The following is a 25,086-nucleotide window of genomic DNA, read 5'->3' on the forward strand; positions in this document are numbered from 1 at the left end:
TTAAATATGATTCAATTTACCAAAATAATTGAAAAAAAAAAAGCAGCTTTCAGAAGTGTAGTACTATTTTTAGAAGTGGGAAATGCTCCCCACTCCTACTCCTGTGCATAATGCTGCCTGAGGATGATTACAAACATTCACAGGTGATATTGAAATTAGGCAAAAATGTGTATTTGTTCCAAAACAACTGAACAAAGGAAATGGAGATAAACGCAAAGTATTTCATCATCTGAAGACATTTTCTCTAGCTTCTTAACAGAGGCAATTTAATTCCAAAAGATTGCAGGTATTGATTGAAGTGCTGGCCTCTAGATACTTAACAGATGAATGAAACCCATGAAAAGGGCGCTTAATGTTCCCATTTCCCAATTTGAGACAACAAGTACTAATAAAGGGTGAGAGTTAATTTTAGAAAATTATACTTGTCCCCAAAAGATTGCATTTATTGAAAATGTTTTATAAAATAGGGTTGTAGGTTATTAGTCTAAAACAATACATCTCTTTTAATTCCGCTTAAAAGAGAATGAGGTCAGAGCAGCTTCCAGGGAGAATGCCTCCAGATACTGCTGTGGAGAGAGAGGTCAGCCTCAACTGCCTGAAGCAGAACTGGGTCCTGCTGCTGCTGCTAAGTCACTTCAGTCGTGTCCGACTCTGTGTGACCCCATAGACATCAGCCCACCAGGCTCTCCCACCCCTGGGATTCTCCAGGCAAGAACACTGGAGTGGGTTGCCATTTCCTTCTCCAATGCATGAAAGTGAAAAAGTGAAAGTGAAGTCACTCAGTCGTGTCTGACTCTTAGCGACCCCATGGACTGCAGCCCATCAGGCTCCTCCATCCATGGGATTTTCCAGGCAAGAGTACTGGAGTGGGGTGCCATTGCCTTCTCCAACTGGGTCCTGAGAGAGTGTCTAAGCTAGGGAAAGGCTTTTGTAGAGTTGTAGAAGTGTGTAAATATCTGCTTCCCAATTTTAGGTCTTCTATTCACTTCTGTTCTGTTCTCTCCACATTTCCAGTTTACAGTGTTTTCAGCTGCTCCAGATTTTTGTATACCTATGGACTACCAAGGGCTTCCCTGGCGGTTCAGGTGGTAAAGAAGCTGCCTGCAGTGCAGGAGACCCAGGTTCAATCCCTGGGTTGGGAAGATCCCCTTGGAGAAGGGAATGGGAACGCACTCCAGTATTCTTGCCTGGAGAATTCCACGGACAAAGAAGCCTGACAGGCTACTACTGGTCCTAGAGTTGAGAGGAGTCAGACACGCCTGAGTGACTCCTGAGAAACACACACACACACAGCCTACCAAAATGGTACCTCTAGGCGAGCCTGCCTTAAGCAACGGGAGCCATGATCTCTCCAGGGAGTTTATATCTGACATTTATCCATTAAAAGAAAAGAAATACCTGCAGATCACATGCAGTCTCTTAAAAGGAGTATCAGTTTCTGACATAGAACATATAAAACCAATAAGTCATCTTGCAGTGTGTTAAGTGACTAAGGAGATGAGTTAGGAAAAGGCATTAACAGTGCTTTAGATGGTCAGGTTCTTTGGGCAGTGTGCTAGGTTTTATAAATGTTAGTGACTTTAATCTGTACAAAAATCCTATGATAATATCCATGATTGAAAGTGTGAGCAGACTACTTAAAGAGGATACTTGGTCCAAGGTTGTTCAGATTGCTGTAAATGGGCTTAGTCTATTTGCTCCGTCTTAACTATTTGGTTCTTTTTTTTTTTTGATAAATCATGGTGCTGCTGTTAAGTCGCTTCAGTCATGTCCGACTCTGTGCGAACCCATAGACGACAGCCCACCAGGCTCCTCCGTCCCTGGGATTCTCCAGGCAAGAACACTGGAGTGGGTTGCCATTTCCTTCTCCAGTGATAAATCATGATAGCCACTGTCAAAGCAAAAAATTTGGTGGGATAATGCTAAACGGTGAGGAAGATTTTATTCAAGATTGTGACTGCAGTTGTAGAAGACAACAATTGTATCTGAGCTCAACTCTGCTGTAACAAAGAGCAGAGTTAGGAGGATCTTAGGTCATCTTTGTTTGCTAATTGGCTTTATTCAAAGGAAAAATAAACTTTTTTGTATGTTTATGGCAGGAGATAATTTCACAACCTGGAGTAAGATGCCCTCCAGAGTTAGGCTCCTATCCTCCCATGGAAACTGGGAGACAGGGTCTTTATCTACCTCAGTGATTGCATTTCAGAAGGATGGCTCTCAGGTCTCTGAGAAGGATATTCCTGGGTTGTAAGACTAGCAAGAAGCTTTTGAAAAAATTTACATTTACAGTTACAAATTTTTTGAGGTAAATGCTCTAAGAAATAGGTCAGGCGTCTGGAAGCAGGAAGGAGCATGTCTGAAATTTAGTCAGGCTGAGGGAAATGCTGAGGCGCTGGGCCTTGGCCAGTCCTCCCTTTTGTTCCAGAGAAGCCAGGCATCCATCAAAAAGCTGAAAAAAATGAGTCCCATGTAGTTTGCTCAGCACATTTCTGTGATTGAAGGACTAGTTGAAACATCTGCTGAGTCTTGGCAGTAGAGAATATTTGCTGGATGGTGTAAGCAACCCATTCCAGTATTCTTGCCTGGGGAATCCCATGGACAGAGGTACCTGATGGATTACAGTCCACGCAGTTGCAAAGAGTCAGATGTGAATGAGTGACTAACACTTTCACTTTAGACATTAGAGATGTTTTGGTGAGATTGTTCATATTCATGATTATTTTCCAGAGCAGAGCATGGAAGATGTGGGAGTTGCACTGAACTTCCTAAGAGCCCACAAAGCAGCAGCTTCAGGCATGAAGGTTATCCATGCATGATCTGCTGAATGATGAGACCTCAAAGTTTGTACGACCCAGCTTCAGCTCACAGGGCTTCTTCATAGCCTGGGGGAAAGGCGATCTACAAGGCAATCTAAGGTCCCGGAAGGATTTGGGGGTGGCGGTGGCAGTGTCAAGTTTTAGTTTTCAGTGACTCCAAGTCAGAAGGGTGGGAGAAGAATTAAAAATGTAAGTTTGGAGGGTTGAAGTTAGATGCTGAAGGAAACTGCAAAAATTTAAAATTTGGTAGGAACTGGAGAAGGCAATGGCACCCCACTCCAGTACTCTTGCCTGGAAAATCCCATGGACGGAGGAGCCTGGTAGGCTGCAGTCCATGGGGTCAGTAGGAGTTGGACACGACTGAGCGACTTAACTTTCACTTTTCACTTTCATGCATTGGAGAAAGAAATGGCAACCCACTCCAGTGTTCTTGCCTGGAGAATCCCAGGGACGGGGGAGTCTGGTGGGCTGCCGTCTCTGGGGTCGCACAGTGTCAGACATGACTGAAGCGACTTAGAAGCAGCAGCAGCAGGAACTGACAATTTGTGCAAGATGACAGGATCTAGTATAATTTACAGATAGGTATCAATACCATGCAGTTTACAAAAAGGTAAAAAGAAAATAGCTTGAAGACAATGAATAGGACCAGGATCTGACAATGCACAAGGCTGTGATGTAGTTTTCTACTGAAACAAAAAATTTCTGTCCACAGTCACCTCACTTCTGATCAGTGATAATCAAAGCAACAGTATTTTCCATCATAAAAGAAATCTGGCCTCATTAGGTTTGACCTGATTATTTACAGAGGTACAGCAAGAATGGCAATTAACCACATATACCTATTAAATTTTGCTTTGATGAAAGCTTTTATAGGGAATTTCAGATTGGAACTTTAAAAGCCTCTTGAGCGCAGGAAGCTGAACTTGTCACCAGATTTTATGTGCAGTACTTATAGATTTGGATGAATTCCTCTCTTTTGGGGATCCCCAATATCTCCTATTTTCTTGGCTTGCCAGGAGTCTTTTCTTACTCATCTCTAAGGCTGGGAACATATAACCTGGGTTCCAGGCTAGTTTTCCCAAGAGGATTTTGGAATTGGTTCCATAAAGTTGATCTTAAAATTCCTTAAAATTATCTAGTCATATCTGATTTTATGCAAATCATTCTCAAATGTGACAGTATAGTCAAAGCCTCGGTTATTTAATTAATATTTCTAATTATGTTCTGTTAAAAGGAGGACAGATTTTTGGTGAACATAAGCAGATAATTATATTGCTATGAAAATAAGAATACTCAAAAATTTCTGAATTCTAGGGAAATCAGGCAGGGAGAAAAGATAAATGTTTCATTTTTGTTTGTAAAAGATTATTTAATAAATTTTTATGAATTATAGCTTAGGAGAAAACAGAAAGGGGTTCTTTATCTCAAGGAAAGATATTAAAGTACCAATAATGTTCCAAACAAGACGCATAATCTTCCTTTATCAGTTCATACAGTCCTGTGGACTAATTCTTGTCCTGCTTGATCTGGAGTTAGCAATCTCATGAACCCAGCAGTTTCTCTACCAGAGTTCTGGAAATCCTGACGCAGTTTGGTAGCATGGTGCACTCAGTGTTATTTGAGCAATGTCATCAGAATCCAACAGAGTTCTTCCCTGCATCTCTGAGACAGGGAAGGTCAGGTACAGGACAAAGGATTGTAAGAGCTTTCAGGGAAGCATCGTTTCTCTGTGAATGACAAGAGACTTAAAATGGCTGTGTATAAAGATATTATGAGAATTAATTGCAAAAATAACACAACTGACAAGGATATTCTGCTGTTTCTGAGACATACATTAAAGAAAATCTTGGAATTACAATTTGACAAAACCGTACTGTTGTTTGAGATCAGCCATAGCAGCACCAGGACTTATTATGGACATCAGGGACATTGACACATTTCTAGGAATTCGTGTAATTTTTGAAATACACACACACACACACACACACACACGTATATATTTACCCATTTACCTATACAAACACAACCTAGGGAAGATTAGGTATCTTTTCTTATTTGACAGTGATTCCTAAGCAGTTTAACATATTAAAAAATCCTAGTCTTTTTTTTTAAATCTTTTTTTTTTTTAGCAAGGTAAAAGATCCTTTGTGACCTTTTCTGGGGCCCTCTGGGAAATCTCACATACAATTTTAGATGTAAAAGATATAATTTAGGATTAGCTTTGGGAAAGGCAAAATATCAAATGTTGTTAGAAGGTTTGAACACCTGGTTAAACTGAATCATGAGTCATTCAGAAACCATGCTTGGCTGCCTATTTAATTGAAATGACAATAAAAGATTTCAAAAGTAAATATAGGAGGTAACATAATTGTAAAATAAAATTCTTAGCTTTATCAAAAGTGATAAAACTTGGTTCTTTTAAATAATCAAGGACATGATATAGTCAACATAAAGCAGAGAGATTATTCTAGACAGAGTCTTTACTTCCTAGGTGGATGAGTCAGAAGGTAAAGAAAACCTTTTATAGCCTCTTAAGAGCAAACTGTGAGACAGAGTGAAAGACAGGGAAGCCTGGTGTGCGACAGTTCATGGAACTGCAAAGAGTCGGACATGACTTCGTGACTGAACAACAAAGAGCAAACCAATAACCCAAGAAACTTTTGTAATTTTATCAGAGAGGAAACCAAACTAGTTTTTCAACAGTTTACTGTTGATTAGTTCATATATAGTTGTTGTTGTTTAGTCACTCAGTCGTATTAAACTCTTTGCTGCCCCATGGACTGCAGTATGCCAGGCTTCCCTGTCCTTCACCATCTCATGGAGCTTGCTCAAACGCATGTCCACTTAGTCAGTGATGCCATCCAACCGTCTCATCCTCTGTCGTCCCCTTCTCTTCCGGCCTTCAATCTTTCCCAGCATCAGAGTCTTTTCCAATGTGTCAGTTCTTCACATCAAGTTACCAAAGCATTGGAGCTTCAGCTTCAGCATCAGTCCTTCCAATGATATTCAGGACTGATTTCCTTTAGGATGGACTGGTTGGATCTCCTTGCAGTCCAAGGGACTCTCAAGAGTCTTCTCCAACACCACAGTTTAAAAGCATCAGTTCTTTGGTGCTCAGCTTTCTTTATGGTCCAGCTCTTACATCCATACATGACTACTGGAAAAACCATAGCTTTGACTAGACAGACCTTTGTTGATAAAGTAATGTCTCTGCTTTTTAATATGCTGTCTAGGTTTGTCATACCTTTTCTTCCAAGGAGGAAATGTCTTTTAATTTCATGGCTGCAGTCATGAAATTTAATTTCCATCTGCAGTGATTTTTGAGCCCAAGAAAATAAAATCTGCTACTGTTTCCATTGTTTCCCCATCTATTTGCCATGAAGTGATGGGACCAGATGACATGATCTTAGTTTTCCGAATGTTAAGTTGTAAGTCAACCTTTTCACTTTCATTAAGAGGCTCTTTAGTTCCTCTTCACTTTCTGCCATAAAGGTGGTGTCATCTGCGTATCTGAGGTTATTGATATTTCTGATGGCAATCTTGATTCCAGCTTGTGCTTCATTCAGCCCAGCATTTCGCGTGATGTACTCTGCATAGAAGTTAAATAAGCAGGGTGACAATATACATCCTTGATGTACTCCTTTCACAATTTGGAACACATCCATTGTTCTGTGTCCAGTTCTAAATGTTGCTTCTTGACCTACAGATTTCTCGGGAGGCAGGTGAGGTAGTCTGGTATTCCCATCTCTTAAAGAATTTTCCACAATTTGTTGTGATCCACACAGTCAAAGGCTTTAGCATAGAGAATGAAAAAGAAGTAGATGTTTTTCTGAAATTCTTTTGCTTTCTCTGTGATCCACAGATGTTGGCAATTTGATCTCTGGTTCTTCTACCTTTTCTAGATCCAGCTTGAACATCTGGAAGTTCTTGGTTCACATACTGTTGAAGTCTAGCTTGGAGAATTTTGAGCATTACTTTGCTAGTGTGTGAGATGAGTGCAGTTGTGCGGTAGTTTGAACGTTCTTTGGCGTTGCCTTTCTTTGGTATTGGAATGAAAACCGACCATTTCCAGTCTTGTGGCCACTGCTGAGTTTTCCAAATTTGCTGGCATATTGAGTGCAACACTTTAATAGCATCATCTTTTAGGATTTGAAATAGCTCACCTGGGATTCCATCACCTCCACTAGCTTTGTTCATAGCGATGCTTCCTAAGGCCCACTTGACCTTGCATTCCAGGATATCTGGCTCTAGGTGAGTGATGACACCATCATGGTTATCTGGATCATTGAGATCATTTTTGTATAATTCTTCTGTGTTTTCTTGCCACCTGTTCTTACTATCTCTTGCTTCTGTTAGGTCCATACCATTTCTGTCCTTTATTGAGCCCATCTTTGCATGAAATGTTCCCTTGGTATCTCTAATTTTCTTGAAGAGATCTCTAGTCTTTACCATTCTATTTTTTTCCTCTATTTCTTTGCACTAATCACTGAGGAAGACTTTCTTATCTCTCCTTGCTATTGTTTGGAATTCTGCATTAAGATGGGTATATCTTTCCTTTTCTCCTTTGCCTTTCACTTCTCTTCTTTTCTCAGCTATTTTTAAGGTAAACAGTATGAAAGGCAAGTTCCTTTGTAGAAACTTGTAAATTTTTAGCCAGATTTGACCACTAGAAATTGAATTTTTTTTTCTGCATTTCATGTGCATTCTGGCTGTTCCCACATTTTCCTCTTTCTTGTTCTGGAACAACTGTTCCATCCTACACACTTTGCATACTTTTAACACAATGTTGTTTCCATTTGCCCTATTGTTTCTAATAGTTTATACACATTGATGATAAATTTTAAGTACTAACTTTTCTAGAGAACTAAGGAATAGATAATTATGAATTATATATCATATGCCAGCATTTTATAACAGACTGGCAAAAGTTACGAGTATACCATCCCATAGTTTTTACCAGATTTGCTTCCTTATAGCTTCTCAAATATCTACCTTTCTGTACCATATAAAATAAGAAGCTAAAGCACATGAAATTTAATTATGCTTAGCAATTAATGTTTCAGTATTTAATCTTACTTAGAAATGATCTAGACATTTAGTGAATAGCTATTAGTTAATTTAGCATAAGTCTAAGATGGTGAGTCACCAAAAGGATGTTGGAAACTATTTTTAAATAGACATTATAAAACGTAATTATTGTTGAAATAAACCAATTATATAAGATACATGCTTCTGGAAGGACTGATGCTGAAGCTGAAACTCCAATATTTTGGCCATCTGATGTGAAGAACTGACTCCTTGGAAAATACCCTGATGCTGGGAAACATTGAAGGCAGGAGGAGAAGGGGACGACAGAGAATGAGATGGTTGAATGACATCACGGACTCAATGGACATGAGTTTGAGTAAGCTCCAGGAGTTGGTGATGGACAGAGAAGCCTGGTTTGCTGCAGTCCATGGGATTGCAAAGAGTCGGACAAGGCTGAGTGACTGGAGTGAACTGAACTGAGCATGCTTCTGGTTAGTCTACCTGCATGTTCCCCATGCCAACAGCCTCTAATCAAAGCATTCCCATTTCTCCCCTATGAAGGTTTCTTTCTCCTCTGTCTGCCTTTGATTCTCTGCCACATGTGAGTGATGGTGACTGGATCCCTTCTTATATAAAGCTATGAATAATACCTGTTACTTGCTCTCATTTGGGTGATTTTTACTTCCATACACCCATGAGACACCATTTATAGTATCTACTTTACTGTTTATGAGCTACTAATGTTATCAATGGAAACCTTTCTAACATCCATTAAGCCAGTTCACCCAGTTTCTAGTGTAGCAGGAAATAAAGATGACTGAGGTATTTGTTAGACAAGGCTCTGGTCCATGTGATTAGATTGGTTAGTTTTCTGTGATTGTGGTTTTGTCTGTCTGCCCTCTGATGGAGAAGGAAAAGAGGTTTATGGAAGCTTCCTGATGGGAGAGACTGACTGAGCGGGAAACTGGGTCTTGCTTTGATGGGCGGGGCCATACTCAGTAAATCTTTAATGCAATTAAAGAGTGCCAGAAAAACATCTATTTCTGCTTTATTGACTATGCAAAGCCTTTGACTGTATGGATCACAACAAACTGTGGAAAATTCTGAAAGTGATAGGAATACCAGACCACCTGACCTGTCTCTTGAGAAACCTGTATGTAGGTCAGGAAGCAACAGTTAGAACTGGACATGGAACAACAGACTGGTTCCAAATAGGAAACGGAGTACGGCAAGGCTGTATATTGTTACCCTAATTATTTAATTTATATGCAGAGTACATCATGAGAAATGCTGGGGTGGATGAAGCTCAAGCTGGAATCAAGATTGCCAGGAGAAATATCAATAACCTCAGATATGCAGATAACACCACCCTTATGGCAGAAAGTGAAGAAGAACTAAAGAGCCTCTTGATGAAAGGGAAAGAGGAGAGTGAAAAAGTTGGCTTGAACTCAACATTCAGAAAACGAAGATCATGTCATCCGGTTCCATCACTTCATGGCAAATAGATGGGGAAACAGTAGAAACAGTGTCAGACTTTATTTTTTTGGGCTCCAAAATCACTGCAGATGGTGATTGCAGTCATGAAATTAAAAGACACTTACTCCTTGGCAGGAAAGTTATGACCAGCCTAGACCACATATTGAATAGTAGAGACATTACTTTGCCAACAAAGGTCTGTCTCGTCAAAGCTTTGGTTTTTCCAGTAGTGATGTATGGATATGAGAGTTGGACTATAAAAAAAGCTGAGCTCTGAAAAATTGATGCTTTTGAACTGTGGTGTTGGAGAAGACTCTTGAGAGTCCCTTGGACTGCAAGGAGATGCAACCAGTCCATTCTAAAGGAGATCAGTCCTGGATATTCTTTGGAAGGAATGATGCTAAAGCTGAAACTCCAGTACTCCAAAGAATTGATGCTTTTGAACTGTGGTGTTGGAGAAGACCCTTGAGAGTCCCTTGGACTGCAAGGAGACCCAACCAGTCCATCCTAAAGGAGATCAGTCCTGAGTGTTCATTGGAAGGACTGATGCTGAAGCTGAAACTCCAATACTTTGGCCACCTGATGTGAAGAACTGACTCATTTGAAAAGACCCTGTTGCTGGGAAAGATTGAGGGAGGGAGAAGAACGGGACGTCAGAGAATGAGTTGGTTGGATGGCATCACTGACTCAGTGGACATGAGTTTGAGTAAACTCTGGGAGTTGGTGATGGACAGGGAGGCCTAGCGTGCTGTGGTCCATGGGGTTGCAAAGAGTCAGACACAACTGAACGACTGAACTGAACTGAAGTATTTGTTATAGTTATGTTTTAGAATGTGGCCTTTCTCATCGTTAAAAATCTACAAATAACAAATGCTAGAAAGGGTGTGAACAAAAGGGAACCTTCCTACGTTGTTGGAAGGAGTGTAAATTGGTGCAGTTACTGTGGGAGGCAGCATGGAATATCCTCAGAAAACTAAAAGTAGATTTGTCATATGATTGATAAACCCCTCTCCTGAGCATATACTTGGACAAAACTGTAATTTCAAAAGATACATGTATCCCTGTGTTTATAGCAGCACTATTCACAAGAGCAAAGTTGTGGAAATAATCTAAATGTCCACTGACAGATGAATGGATAAAGAAGATACGGAATATGTACACAATGCAATATTACTCAGTCGTAAAAAGATTGAAATAATGCCATTTGCAGTAACATGAATGGACCTAGAAATTATCATACTAAGGGAAGTAAGAAAGAGAAAGATAAATACTCTCTGGTATCACTGTAAGTGGAATCTGAAACATGACTTAAATTAACTTATCTATGAAGCAGAAACAGACGCTCACAGACACAGAAAATGGACTTGTGGTTGGCAAGGAGGGGTGGGGGAGGGATGGATTGGGAGTTTGGGGTTAGCAGATGCTAACTATTATATATAGGATGGATAAACAACAAGGCCCTACTGTATAGCACAGGGAATTATATGTTTAATATCATGTAATAAACCATAATGAAAAAGAATATATACATGTATATATATATACATTATATATAATAAAGAATTATATATATATACACAATAAAAAAGAATGTGTGTGTACATATATATATATATGTACACACACATATATATACCCTGCCATAGTTTCCCTTTCCACTTAGAATAACGTACTTAGGGATGCTTCCTCTGGCCTCTCTGATCTCACTTTGTTCTGTCTTCTGCTTCACATGATAGACCAAAGCTTTACTGTCCATTCTGTTTCTTAAACATGTCAGTCTCCACCTCACCTGCACCTCCAACAAATACTTATACTTGGCTCAGAAAGCAAAAGTCTCCAAGATCATCATTGACTTTTCTCTTCCCACCATATCTTATGTCCATTCTACCCATAAAGTTGATCAACTCTGCTTGCAAAATATGTTCAGCCTCTAACCACTTCTTACACCTTCTGCCGTAACATCCTTATCCAAGCCTTCATCCTCTTTTGCTGTGATTACTGTTGTAGCTCCCTACCTGGTCTCCCGCTCTAAGTCTAATTGATAGAATGGTGGAGTCAGTCTGTTACACACATCTCCAGTTGCATCATCCTCTGACTCAAACTTACCTGTCTTGTTAGCCACTGCTCACAACCTTCCCATCTCACCCACAGTGAATGCAGTTGCCTGGGTACCATGGACAGGGAAGGCAGACCAGCTCTCCTCTGCACCCTAATATCACCTCCTCCCAGTCTCCCTGTCATCCATGTGCACTCCTGTCAAATGGGCCTTATTGCAGTTCCTTCTTCCCTGGTAGCTCAGATGGTAAAGAATCTGCCCACAATGCACGAGACCTGGGTTTGATTCCTCGGTCAGGAAGATCCCCTGGAGAAGGGAATGGCAGCCCACTTCAGTATTGCCTGGAGAATACCATGGACAGAGGAGCCTAGCGGGCTACAGTCCGTGGGGTCACAGTCGGCTACGACTGAGTGATTATCACTGCTATTCCTGTGACTTTTCTCTCAGAGAACTTTTGTACATTCTGGACTAGAATATTCTTTCTCCAAGTATTCGCATGGTTTTCCCCCTCATTTCTTTCAAATCCTTGTTCAAATGTGGACATATAAGCGAGAACTTCTCTGACCATCCTGCCTAAAACAGGAAACTGTTGGGACTTCTCTGATCGTCCAGTGCTTAAGACTCTGTGCTTCCACCGCAGGAGGTGAGGGTTCGATGCCTGGTCAGGGAACTAAGATCCTGCATGCCAGGTGGTGTACCGCCCCCTGAAGGAAGCTGTTTTCTGATCACTGTATACCCACTATCCCCTGGTTCTCTAACATGACTTTCATCCCTTATTCTACTTAATTTTGCATCTTAGGATGTCTACTGTTTGATATATTATTTATTTACCTATTTGCACTTTGTTTTATGGCTTATCTCTTTTCAGTGAAGTATATGTTCCGTGGAGGCCTGGACTTTTCCTGTTTTGGTCACACTTTGTCTCCTGTACCTATGACATTACCCAAACCTAGTGGGCACTTGATGTTCACTTGTTCAGTGAATGAGTATATCATTGGAGTTTTCAAATATATGGCCCTTTTTCTTGATATAAAGCAATCTAAATTGCATTTTCATCCTTTACAACAAGGTTTCTCGAACTTGGCACTTTTGGCATTTGAGGCCGTAGATTCCTTGTTGTGGGGGGTTGCCTGGTGCTTCGTAAGGTGTTTAATAGCATGCCTTCCCTCTACTCAGTAGAGTTAGGACCAAGCTCCCAGTTGTGATGAGTGAAGATACCTCTGGATATTGTCAGATATCCACTGGGGACCAAATTTACGCCTAATTGTGACTCAGCTCAAATATGATCTCCGTTAAGGTTTGACTGATTTTACCCTCAGTCTGAGTTAGTGCTCCTTTTTGTGTGCTTTGATAGTAATTTGTGTGTATCTCCCCTATTTGTGTGTGTGTGTGTGTGTGATTGTTTTCTATGTATCTACATAGTAATTACCTCCTTAACTGTCTATACCAACCAAATGGTGACACCCTTGAAAGCAAGAACTCTGGCTTTTAATCTCTGATCCTCATGTGTTTAGCATTGTTCTAGTACACACAAATGTATGAAAATATGAGAAAGTGTTTTTGAGTGATGGAGTGACTGAATGGCGCTTATTTTCCTGGCTAGGTAAAACCACTGAAAACAGGTTTGATACATTCCTCCCCATTTGGTAGTCAAGAAATCAACTAGGGCTTTGACAATCCTAGGATAAATAAACAGAACTATAGAGGGAAAAAATCTGAGAAATGAAGGGCAGTGAAGATTAGGGCTGAATGCCCACTGTAGGGAAGTAACTCCTATCAAAGAGAATCATTCAAAAGTCTGTGCAGACATAGGTGCTATGGATTATTTGAATAGTTTAGGCATGCCTACATCTAATGCACCAGAGGTGGGTAATTTTCTGCTCTATTTTTTCCCAGGACATGAGATGAAACTATCAGTGACGTTATTTCTCCTCTCAAAAATTCTCCTGAAAAAAGAAATCTGAGGTAAGTGATACAAAAACAAGCTTGTGACTCATTTGTTTTAGATATTGCTGAGCTATTTAAGTGAGAGTAAGAGCAACTTGATTCTTGCATTTGGACTATTTCACCAAAAGTGGGATGTGTAATTTTATACATATTTGAAGTTCTTCTTGTTTTTCTGGTTTGATGTTCTCTCCTGCTTTGCAAAAATAAAGAAAGAAATAAGTGAAGCTTGCCTATCCTGCATTATTTTTTCAAGTGTCCAAAAAGATTTAGTGTTTTGGTAATAACTGGAATAAAATTAAATTTCATTTTAAAATCACATTGAAAGTTTTCTAACATCTTTATCTAGAGAGATGTCAGTATGCATATTTTCAGGCAAAAGTGGAATCTACTGTGTATGTAAAATATATTTCTGGTGATAAACACTGATGGGAGGAAAAGGTACAAGCTTTCCTTTAACCCTCAACCCCAAAACTTCACACACATTCTGTGGGAAGGCTGAGTGGGAGAGGGATGAAACAGACCTGGAAAAGATAGAGTAGTTGCTAACGGAGACTGAGGAGGTAACTTCATATCCTTTCCTCCCCTGGAAATGTCAGAGAGTAATTTCATGTGCCTAATATAGCTTTATCCTTAGAATATCCTGTGAAATAGACAAGACATATTTTTTCCTCCATCTTACAGTAAAGGGTAATGATGTCTGCAGTGACTAAATGATTCCACTAAAGCTGCCATTCTGGTAAGGAGGCATCCATTCAGTGGAACTCAGCCATTCAGTCTCACTTTATGAGGAACACTGAGTTCACCTATTGCCTGACTCACTTCATGTAAAGTGGTGTGATCTCTGCAGAACCCTCAGGAGGCTCATTGATGTTCATGATCAGATTTCATGAGGTTCAGAGGAATTATGAAATGGATCACTGTGAAGGATGTCTTTACACATGCAAAAATCCACTGGAAACATGAGTGAGTTATCTTTGGTTGCTTCTGCCAAACTTCATGCTTCAACACAAGTCGTAAAGGAGAAGAGGTCAGATGACTCAGTTATTAATTTTTTTTTTGATGACTTGTGTATTCTGCTTTAGGAAACTAAAATAGAATGGCCTAAATTGAGGGTGATATCAGGAACAGTAGCCCAAGAATCATGATCTTGTTTTTCCTCTCCCATTCTCCTTCTACACATTTCTGAATAACTAATGCTTACTCCTTGGAAGGATAGTTTTGACCAACCTAGATAGCATATTAAAAAGCAGAGACATTATTTTGCCAACAAAGGTCCGTCTAGTTGAATCTGTGGTTTTTCCAGTAGTCATATATGGATGTGAGAGTTGGACTGTGAAGAAAGCTGAGCGCCAAAGAATTGATGCTTTTGAACTGTGGTGTTGGAGAAGACTCTTGAGAGTCCCGTGGACTGCAAGGAGATCCAACCAGTCCATCCTCAAGTAGATCAATCCTGGGTGTTCTTTGGAAGGAATGATGCTAAAGCTGAAACTCCAGTACTTTGGCCACCTCATGCGAAGAATTGACTCATTGGAAAAGACTCTGATGCTGGGAGGATTGGGGGCAGGAGGAAAAGGGGATGACAGAGGATGAGATGGCTGGATGGCATCACGGACTCGATGGACGTGAGTTTGAGTGAACTCCGGGAGTTGGTGATGGACAGGGAGGCCTGGCGTGCTGCAATTCATGGGGTTGCAAAGAGTTGGACATGACTGAGCGACTGAACTGAACAGAACTGAACTTGTTGTTCAGTCACTAAGTTGCGTCTGACTCTTTGATGACCCTCATGGACCCTCCTAGCCCTCCAGGCTCCTCTGCTATAAAGCCCTTCAAATGAAAAGAACTTCCTGGTGCTGGGCTGCTGAAAACACTAGATTAATATTGTTTTATTTTAATATCATTGATTTACAATGTTCTGCCAGTTTCAGGTGTAAAGTGATTCAGTTATGCATATATATAAATAAATATATTCTTTTTTTATATCCTCTTCCATTATAGATTATTAGACAATTGAATATAGTTCCCTGTGCTATACCGTAGGTCTTTGTTGGTTATCTATTTTATATACAGTGTTAGCTATATGTATATTTTAATTCCAAACTCTTAATTTAGCCCTTCCCCCGCCTTGGTAACCATAAACTTAAAAAAACAGAATATTGGCTTGAGAGAAGAAAGAAAAGTAGTTTGACTCTTTATTGACTGCTGCTACTAGGAAAAGAAAATTTGATGAAACAGCCTCAATCTGCAGGATATTTTAGCACAAATGTGAGCACAGAGGAACTCCAACTGTCATCAGCAAGCTCAGACTTGAGTGTTTTTTTCTTCTCCTGGTTCTGGCATAAACTCAGAGAAGTAAGGGTCTTTCCTAGTTCCTCCAGTTACTCCAAATTCTATCCTAAAACAGGTTGAGCCTTTAAAAAGCGAAGTATGTGGAAAACCTTTGTTATGCTCCTCATTATGTAGTTTTACCATGTTTTAATGTTTTCCTTCAGACTTTATCAAGTGCCAACAATGTCAGCATAAACAAGAAAAGCCTAAAACAGCCATGTGAAATTTATGACTACTGTTGCTGTAAAATGATAAGGTATACTATTTACATCAGTTATTCGTGGTTTTTTTTATCTTGGTGCTAAATACCTAGTAATTGTCTGGTAGATATTTGCTGAATGAAAGAATAAATGGGTTACTAGCAGAGCCTTTACTATTTCAGACCCTGTGTTATATGCTGGGATGTTTTGGCAAGTCAGACAAGGTCTGTACCTTTCAGAAGTTTGGAGTCTAATGGAATCAGACTCATTCATGATCATACACATATATAAACTGTGATTTGAACTGTGAAGGAAAATTATCTCTTCGAGAAAGTTTTCTACATTCTGTAGAAAAAGGAAAAGTTTTGTTGCCTTGAAAAAAATGGTTTGATTTTCCTGGGTGGTGCAGTTGTTAAGGATTCGCCTGCCAATGCAGGAGATGCAAGAGACATGGGTTTGATCCCTGGATCAGGAAGATCTCCTGGAGTAGGAAATGGCAACCCCCTCCAGTATTCTTGCCTGAAAACTTCCATGGACAGAAGAGCCTGGTGGACTATAGTCCATGGGGTCACAGAAGAGTCAAACATAACTGAGAGACTGAACACATAGATATACAACTGATTAAAATGGATCAGTTTTCTTCTTTTTATTCTATTTGCCAAGAAACTCAGACCTAATTTGAGTCTAATTTCATAAATTATGATGTATTCATTTTTATTGATCTTAATATTCTAGTTATTCATTTTTTTCATTCCATAAATACATATTGAATACCTGCTGTGTACCAGGCCACAAATATATACAGTATTAGACAGGCATATGGTATTAAAACAGACATGGTCCTTACCCCTATAGAGATTACAGTACAGAGGGGAGAAATAAATTATTTAGTAATTATGTTAGAAGTATAGTCCCCACATGCAAATAGTCTTATAGGGCTAGGGAAGGCATGGTACTAGGAAGAAAATAAGGGACAAGAAGGAAGACTGATTTCTTTCTTCAAGGAACTGATATTTTGAATGGAGACCTGAAAGATGAATTATGCAGATGGTGAGAGAGAAGGGGTGTGTGTGTGTGTGTGTGTGTGTGAAGTGGCTTGAGAATTGGAAGCGTGGAGGACCCAGTGAACCAGCGCAGGCAAAGGAGTATAAAAACTCTTGATGTGGAAAGATCTACTCTGTAACAACTAAAAGAAAGCCCAGTTGGCTTATGCTTATTGAGCTAAAAGGAGAAGGGCATAGGAGGTCATGCAAGGCTTGTAAGTCTCCTTTAAGGATTTGATTTTTATCTTAGGTTCATAAGAAGCTGTGGAAAGAATTTCACGGGAGAGGTGACGTGACTAGAATCGCATTTTATTGTGTTTACTCTCTCAGCTCTCTGTGAAGTAGATTTGTTATTGTTGTTCATTTGCTGAGATGTGTTCAAATCTTTTGCGACCCTATGGACTCACTGTAGCCCACCAGGCTCCTCTGTGGGATTTCCCAGGCAAGAATATGGGAGTGGATTTTCATTTCTTTCTCCAGGGTATCTTTCCCTGACCCAGGCATCGAACCCATGTCTCCTGCATTAACAGGCGGATTCTTTACTACTGAGCCACCAGAGAAGCTGTGAAGTAGATTAGAAAGAAACAAGTGAGAATTAAAAATATTGTGATCAACCATTCTTGTTAAGATTTTCAGTAATGTGTATAACATTGCAGTCTTTTTGTTTAAATTTAAACTTTTCATTGCCATGAGGAAGATTCTGTCTTTTCCTTTTGTGGTTGTTTGAAATAGGCCATTTAAACAGGTCACTGAATATTGTCAGGATTATTCTGAAAGGAGCTTTGAAGGCAAATGACTGAAAGGAGAAAACAGTAATAGAAAATAAGAAATAGTAGGGGAAAAAAAGAGGCTAAAGACCCTGAAAGTATTGTTTTATAAGTTTGTTAATGGCTGGCCATACATCCCTGAACTTGATTGGAGATGAAGTTTTTCTCGTTTTTATTCACCTGAGCATACAAAAACATCATTAGTAGTGGGACATTAATGTATGTTTGTAGAAATAATTAACTAATTAAGACATTCTTATCTTCTCCAAAAGTCCTTACACTCCGTAAAAGAAGCTATATTGGGGAGATTTTTCTTCTTTCCCTTTCCCCTGACTTCTCTCTCCATTAGGGCAGAGATAATTATGAAGTCTATAATGCTATGGACCTTGTCCTTTGTTTTTTGGTGAAAGTGAAAGTGTTAGTCACTCACTTGTGCCCTGCTCTTTGCAACCACGTGGACTGTAGCCCGGGAGTTGGTGCTGGACAGGGAGGCCTGCCATGCTGCCGTCCATGAGTTGCAGAGTCAAACACGACTGAGTGACTGAACTAACTGAGACTGTAGCCCGCCAGGCTCCTCTGTCCATGGGATTCTCCAGGCAAGAACACTGGAGTGGATAGCCATTCCCTTCTCCAGGGCATCTTCCTGACTGAGGGATTTTGGTGGGGAGGGCAATAAAGCAATTAATATAGCAATATGATCTTTACCTTTTCTTGTGATGGAATTGATTGTTTCTGTGAGTTCACTTTTGGTGCGACTCTCTGCCTAGAAAAAAGCCGACTCTAAAGTTTGGAATGCTTAAATTTCACACTGATGTCCTTAAGACCGCCACAGAGCATGCTTGCATATGAATTCACGTTTTCGGCAAATGCAGAGGAGAATGGGGTCTGTGTTTCAGTCATGCCGTCACTTAGGCGGCTCCTCTACTCTGATAATAGCTCTAACTGGTTTATTAGTCCCTCACACGTATTCATCTCACAATGAAATCATTTGTCTCTTGTTAGGGACGTGCACAATATTGGACAAGAAGTGCCACAGGCTACATTTCAACTCTCCGTCACAACCTGACTGTCCAGCAAAAACCTTTAAAAAACACACTCCATATATTTCACACACAAAGTCCCCACAGCCAAATTAAGATGCTGATAGCTCCAGCTAAAGATGCTGGAGTGCTACTGAGAAGGAAATGTTTCTCCACTGCCATATCTATTTAGAATTTCAATTTCAAGCAATTGAACATTTTATTTTTGTGAAAAGTCTCTGGCTCTGTATGTTTTCAGTATAGGAAGATACATTTTATTTTTTCATCACTGAAGACTGTAATAGTTGTGATGGGTCAGATATGGAAATAGAATGTTCTGAATGTCATCTCAATATTTTTTTTCAACTGCATGAAAAAAACCTGCTCGTGACTTCCTGACCTCATTACAGTAACTCCTTTGGGAGAAGACATTCAGATATCCTGTCTAGACCCTGACTTCTTATTAGCCCCGTATTCCTGTCCTTTCTAATAACTCAAAATTCCCTAGTGGCTCTTATGTTTCCATGAAGCTGTAACTTATTCCAAAATATTTTCCTTCAATGGCACAATAAATTATTCAGCAAAAAATAGCTTAGTATAAATGTATTACCAACTTTCCATCTTCATATCTAATCTTCCTTTCTCACCCCACATCTATCCCTTTACTAGGCTTCAGTGGGACCTCTATCCATCATCAAGGCACTAATGCAGACATTATCCTCGATACCTCTGTCTTTTTCACTTCTTATATCTGACTATCAAATCTTGTTAATCATGATTTTAAAATATCTCTTAACTTTGAGCTTTCCTACATTTCCTGGTTGCTACTTTATTTCAAGACACATTTTCTTCCAATTGGACCAATAAGGTGGCCTCCGGATGGGTTAATATCTGTTTCTAATAGATGTAGAGTTTGCTAAGACAATGCAGCACTAGTAAGTAGGCGGAAAATACAGTTTAAAAAATTCTCAGGAATAAACAATGACAGATGTTCATGTTTTGGCATAAATTAAACCTCAGAACTTATTAGAATGTTGAAAGTGATATTAGAAATATTGAGTAAATGCAGACCCATGACATTCTCTTAGATGTGATAGATACCTATTTTCTCTCTATTTCATATTTCTAGTTCAATCCCAATTAAAGTGTCATGAAGATTGAGTTTTATATTTCACAAAAATACATCAAATAGGATACAAATAGCTCTGCATATATGCAAATGCTTTTTAACATAAGCCAAAGAATATTTGGAAACATAGCCAAATTCAACACCAAGAGAGAGAAATCTCCATGAGACAAAAATGTAGAAAACATGTGACATCAAAGGTGTGAGCAGGGGCTTCTGCCAACATCTCCATAGGTTATTAAAAATATATTGATATCTTAGCAGTTTGGTTCTGTGTTTTAGATACACACAGAAAGAGAATTTTTTAACCATAGATATCAAATGGGTAGGGTACTAGTACTAAGTATCTTGCCAAAAGTCAGAATGATCAAGGGTTGCCCTATCCCAGAAATGAACACCAGAAAGGCTCCAACCTCAGCCTATAGGAAATGCAAGAAAGTTTATCTTCCATTAGCTTGTCAGTGGGCACAAAATGCCCTTGAAAAATGAGAACTTCAGATTATGTCAGATGAATGTGAAGGGTCAAGAAATTAAGAGCCAGTGAAATACCTGGGACTTGCTGTGTTGAGCAGGAAACAGTCCAGAACATATTTTCCTTCCCCCCAAAGGAATACATAATAAGATAAAGATGAGCTCCTAGTAAAAGTGTTCAAATCACACAGAATGAACCATTATGGAAGAGAGTCACAGATCCAGTAAGTGGAGAACTTAGATGCTTAGAACTAGAAATAACTAAACAATCTGAAAAAAGTTCACAAAGCTTATTTAAATTATTCAAAGAGATAAAAACACATAAATCATGAGACAAGAACCAAAAATGATTAATTAGAAAGTTTTTTAAAGGTCTCTGTATAAAACATATTCTGGGGACTTTCCTGATGATCCAGTGGCTAAGACTCTGTGCCCTCAACACAGGAGACCTAGGTTCCATCCTTGGCCAGGGAACTATATCCTACATTCCACAGCTAAGAGTTTGCATGATGCAACTAAAGATCCCACAGGCCCCAACTAAGACTCAACACAGTAAGATAAACAAAAAATTTAAAAAAAGAATTCTGAATCCAAAGACTGAACAGTAAGTTAAACAACTGAAAAGAGAATTCATAAACTGGACAGTGAGTCTGAGAAAATGACTTCAACTGCACCATTAGGACAGAAAATGATGGAAAACATCAAAATATTATTTAAGGAATATGGAAGTATGAGAGACAGTATTTTGTTAGTAATGGGTAAGAATTTTATAAAGTTGAAGAAGAGTTTTATAAAGTTGACTTGCCCGTGAGTGTGCAGGAGTCTCCGGTGGAGGCATGGGTCAGCCGTGGCCTGCTGCAGGGTGGGGGCACTGAGTGCAGCAGTGCCTGCATGGGACCTTTTGAAGAAGGTCACCCTTATCTTCATTACCTCCATCATAGTTTGGCCTCAGATCAAACAACAGGGATCTGTTTGATCCGCCCATCAACAGAAAATTGGATTAAAGGTTTACTGAGCATGGCCCCACCTATCAGAACAAGACCCAGTTTCCCCCTCAGTCTCTCCCATCAGGAAGCTTCCATAAACCTCTTATCCTTCTCATCAGAAGGCAGACAGATGGAAAACCACAATCATAGAAAACTAACCAGTCTGATCACATGGACCACAGCCTTGTCTAACTCAGTGAAACTATGAGCCATGCCGGGTAGGGCCACCCAAGATGAACATGTCATGGTGAAGAGTTCTGACAAAATGTAGTCCACTGGAGAAGGGAATGGCAAGCCACTTCAGTATTCTTGCTTTGAGAACCCCATGAACAGTATGAAAAGGCAAAAAGATAGGACACTGAAAGAGGAACTCCCCAAGTTGGTAGGTGCCCAATATACTACTAGAGATCAGTGGAGTAATAACTTCAGAAAGAATGAAAAGACAGAGCCAAAGTGAGAATAATACCCAGTTGTGGATATGACTGGTGATCGAAATAAAGTCCAGTGCTGTAAAGAGCAATATTACATAGGAACCTGATGTTAGATCTGTGAATCAAGGCAGATTCAAAGTGATCAAATGAGATGGCAAGAGTGAATGCTGACATTTTAGGAATCAGCAAACTAAAATGGACTGGAATGGGTGAATTTAACTCAGATGAGCATTATATCTACTGCTGTGGGCAAGAATCCCTTAGAAGAACTGGAGTAGCCATCATAGTCAACAAGAGTCCAAAATGCAGTACTTGGATGCAGTCTCAAAAATGACAGAACTATCTCTGTTCCAAGGCAAACCATTCAATATCACAGTAATCCAAGTGTATGCCCTGACCAGTAATGCTGAAGAAGCTGAAGTTTAACAGTTCTATGAAGACCTACAAGACCTTTTAGAACTAACACCCTTTTCATTACACTTTTCATTACAGGGGACTGGAATGCAAAAGTAGAAAGTCAAGAGATACCTGGAGTAACAGGCAAATTTGGCCTTGGAGTATAAAAGCAAAGGCTAACAGAGTTTTTCCAAGAGGACACACTGGTCATCACAAGGACCCTTTTCCAACAACACAAGAGAAGACTCTACACATGGACATCACCAGATGGTCAACACCAAAATCAGATTGATTATATTCTTTGCAGCCAAAGATGGAGAACTCTATACAGTCAGCAAAAACAAGACCAGGAGCTGACTGTGGCTCAGATCATGAACTGCTTATTGCCAAATTCAGACTTAAGTTGAAGAAAGTAGAGAAAACAGTAGACCATTCAGGTATGACCTGAATCAAATCCCTTACGATTATACAGTAGAAGTGACAAATAGATTCAAGGGATTAGATCCGATAGACAGAGTGCCTGAAGAACTATGAATGGAGGTTTGTGACACTGTACAGGAAGCAGTGATCAAGACCATCCCCAAGCAAAAGAAATGCAGAAAGGCAAAATGGTTGTCTGAGGAGCCCTTACAAATAGCTGAGAAAAGAAAAGACATGAAAGGCAAAGGAGAAAAGGAATGATATACCTTCCCGCATTCAGATGATATACCATCTGAATGCAGAATTCCAAAGAATAGCAAGGAGAGATAGGAAAGCCTTTCTCAGTGATCAGAGCAAAGAAATAGAGGAAAACAATAGAATGGGAAAGACTAGAGATCTCTTCAAGAAAATTAGAGATACCAAGGGAACTTTTCATGGAAAGAAGGGGAAAATAAAGGACAGAAATAGTATGGACCTAACAGAAGAAGAAGATATTAATTAGAGGTGGCAAGAATACACAGAATAACTATACAAAAAAGATCTTAATGACACAGATAATTATGATGGTATTATCACTCACCTAGAGCCAGACATCCTGGAATGCAGTCAAGTGGGCCTTAAGAAGCATCACTATGAACAAAGCTAGTGGAGGTGATGGAATTCCAGTGGAGCTATTTCAAATCCTAAAAGATGATGCTGTGAAAGTGCTGCACTCAATACACCAGCAAATTTGGAAAACTCAGCAGTGGCCACAGGACTGGAAAAGGTCAGTTTTCATTCTAATCCCAAAGAAAGGCAATGCCAAATAATGCTCAAACTACCACACAATTGCACTCATCTCACATGCTAGAAAAGTAATGCTCAAAATTCTCCAAGCCAGACTTCAACAGTACATGAACCTTGAACTTCCAGATGTTCAAGCTGGATTTAAAGAAAAGGCAGAGGAGCCAGAGATCTAATTGCCACCATCTGTTGAATCATTGAAAAAGCAAGAGAGTGCCATAAAAACATCTACTTCTGCTTTACTTACTATGTCAAAGCCTTTGACTGTGTAGATCACAACAAAGTGTGCAAAATTCTGAAAGAAATGGGAATACCAGACTGTCTGACCTACCTCCTGAGAAATCTGTATGTAGGTCAACAAGCAACAGTTAGAACTGGACATGGAACAACAGACTGGTTCCAAATCAGGAAAGGAGTACATCAAGGCTGTGTATTGTCACCCTGCTTATTTAACATACAGAGTACATCATGAGAAATACTGGACTGGATGAAACACAGACTGGAATCAAGATTGCCGGGAGAAATATCAATAACCTCAGATATGCAGATGACACCACCCTTATGGCAGAAAGCAAAGAAAAACTAAAGAGCCTCTTGATGAAAGTGAAAAAGGAGAGTGAAAAAGTTGGCTTAAACTCAACATTCAGAAAACGAAGATCATGGCATCTGGTCCCATCACTTCATAGCAAATAGATGGGAAAACAATGCAAACAGTGGTAGACTTTATTTTGGGGGGCTTCAAAATCACTGCAGATGGTGACTGCAGCCATGAAAGTAAAAGATGCTTGCTCCTTGGAAGAAAAGCTGTGACCAACCTAGACAGCATATTAAAAAGCAGAGACATTACTTTGCCAACAAAGGTCCATCTAGTCAAAGCTATTGTTTTTCCAGTAGTCATGTATGGATGTAAGAGTTGGACCATAAAGAAAGCTGAGCACCGAAGAATTGATGCTTTTGAACTGTGATGTTGGAGTAGACTCTTGAGAGTCCCTTGGACAGCAAGGAAATCCAACCAGTCCATCTTAAAGGAAATCAGTCCTAAATATTCACTAGAGGGACTGATGCTGAAGCTGAAACTCCAATACTTTGGTCACCTGATGTGATAAACCAACTCATTTGAAAAGAGTCTGGTGCTGGGAATTATTGAAGGCCAGAGGAGAAGGGGACAACAGAGGATGGGATGGTTGGATGATATCACCAACTCAATGGACATGAGTTTGAGCAAGCTCTGGAGTTGGTGATGGACCTGGAAGCCTGGTGTGCTGAAGTCCATGGGGTTGGAAAATGTGAGACATGACTGAGCGATTGAACTGAACTGAACTGATAGAAGTTATCAGAAAGAAAATAAAGATGGCTTATAAGGATACATTTTAAATTGCAAATCTTTCTCATCAGTAGCAATAGTTCTCAAAATATAATGGGTTTACACCCTCAAAATAGTGAAGGAAAATACTGTTGGATGGTGACTTAAATTCTAAATTAAATATGCATGATTTCATTAAAATGGAATCTGAATAGCTTAGGTTATTCTGTGGATTTAACAGAAGTCTCAGTGGTCTAATGGAATGAAAGTTTCTCATTCTCACTCAATTTGCTGCAGAAATATCCAGATTAACTTTTCTCCATGCATTGGCTCCTTAATGCTGGCTACTCCTAACTCTTGGTTCTAGAAACTCACCAAGAGGCCTCCATTTTTTTTTTTTTTTTAGCAGCTGGAGAGAAAGGGACACAGAGAGGTTTTCTGTGTCTCTTCTGCTTCAGCTCAGAATTGACATATGTCACTTCTACTCACGGTC

General features: G+C 39.7%; 1 long non-coding RNA gene across 1 annotated transcript in view; it reads left to right on the forward strand.

Annotated features, from left to right (window-relative positions):
* LOC109562820 (uncharacterized) overlaps positions 1-25,086 on the forward strand; it is a 266,627-nt gene that overhangs the window by 126,108 nt on the left and 115,433 nt on the right. The window contains exon 3 of the long non-coding RNA XR_002181227.2: positions 13,273-13,341. This is a non-coding gene — a long non-coding RNA (uncharacterized lncRNA). The remainder of the gene's footprint in view (positions 1-13,272; positions 13,342-25,086) is intronic.

This window comes from Bos indicus, chromosome 8 (genome assembly GCF_029378745.1).
Source record: "Bos indicus isolate NIAB-ARS_2022 breed Sahiwal x Tharparkar chromosome 8, NIAB-ARS_B.indTharparkar_mat_pri_1.0, whole genome shotgun sequence".
Taxonomy (NCBI): Eukaryota; Metazoa; Chordata; class Mammalia; order Artiodactyla; family Bovidae; genus Bos; species Bos indicus.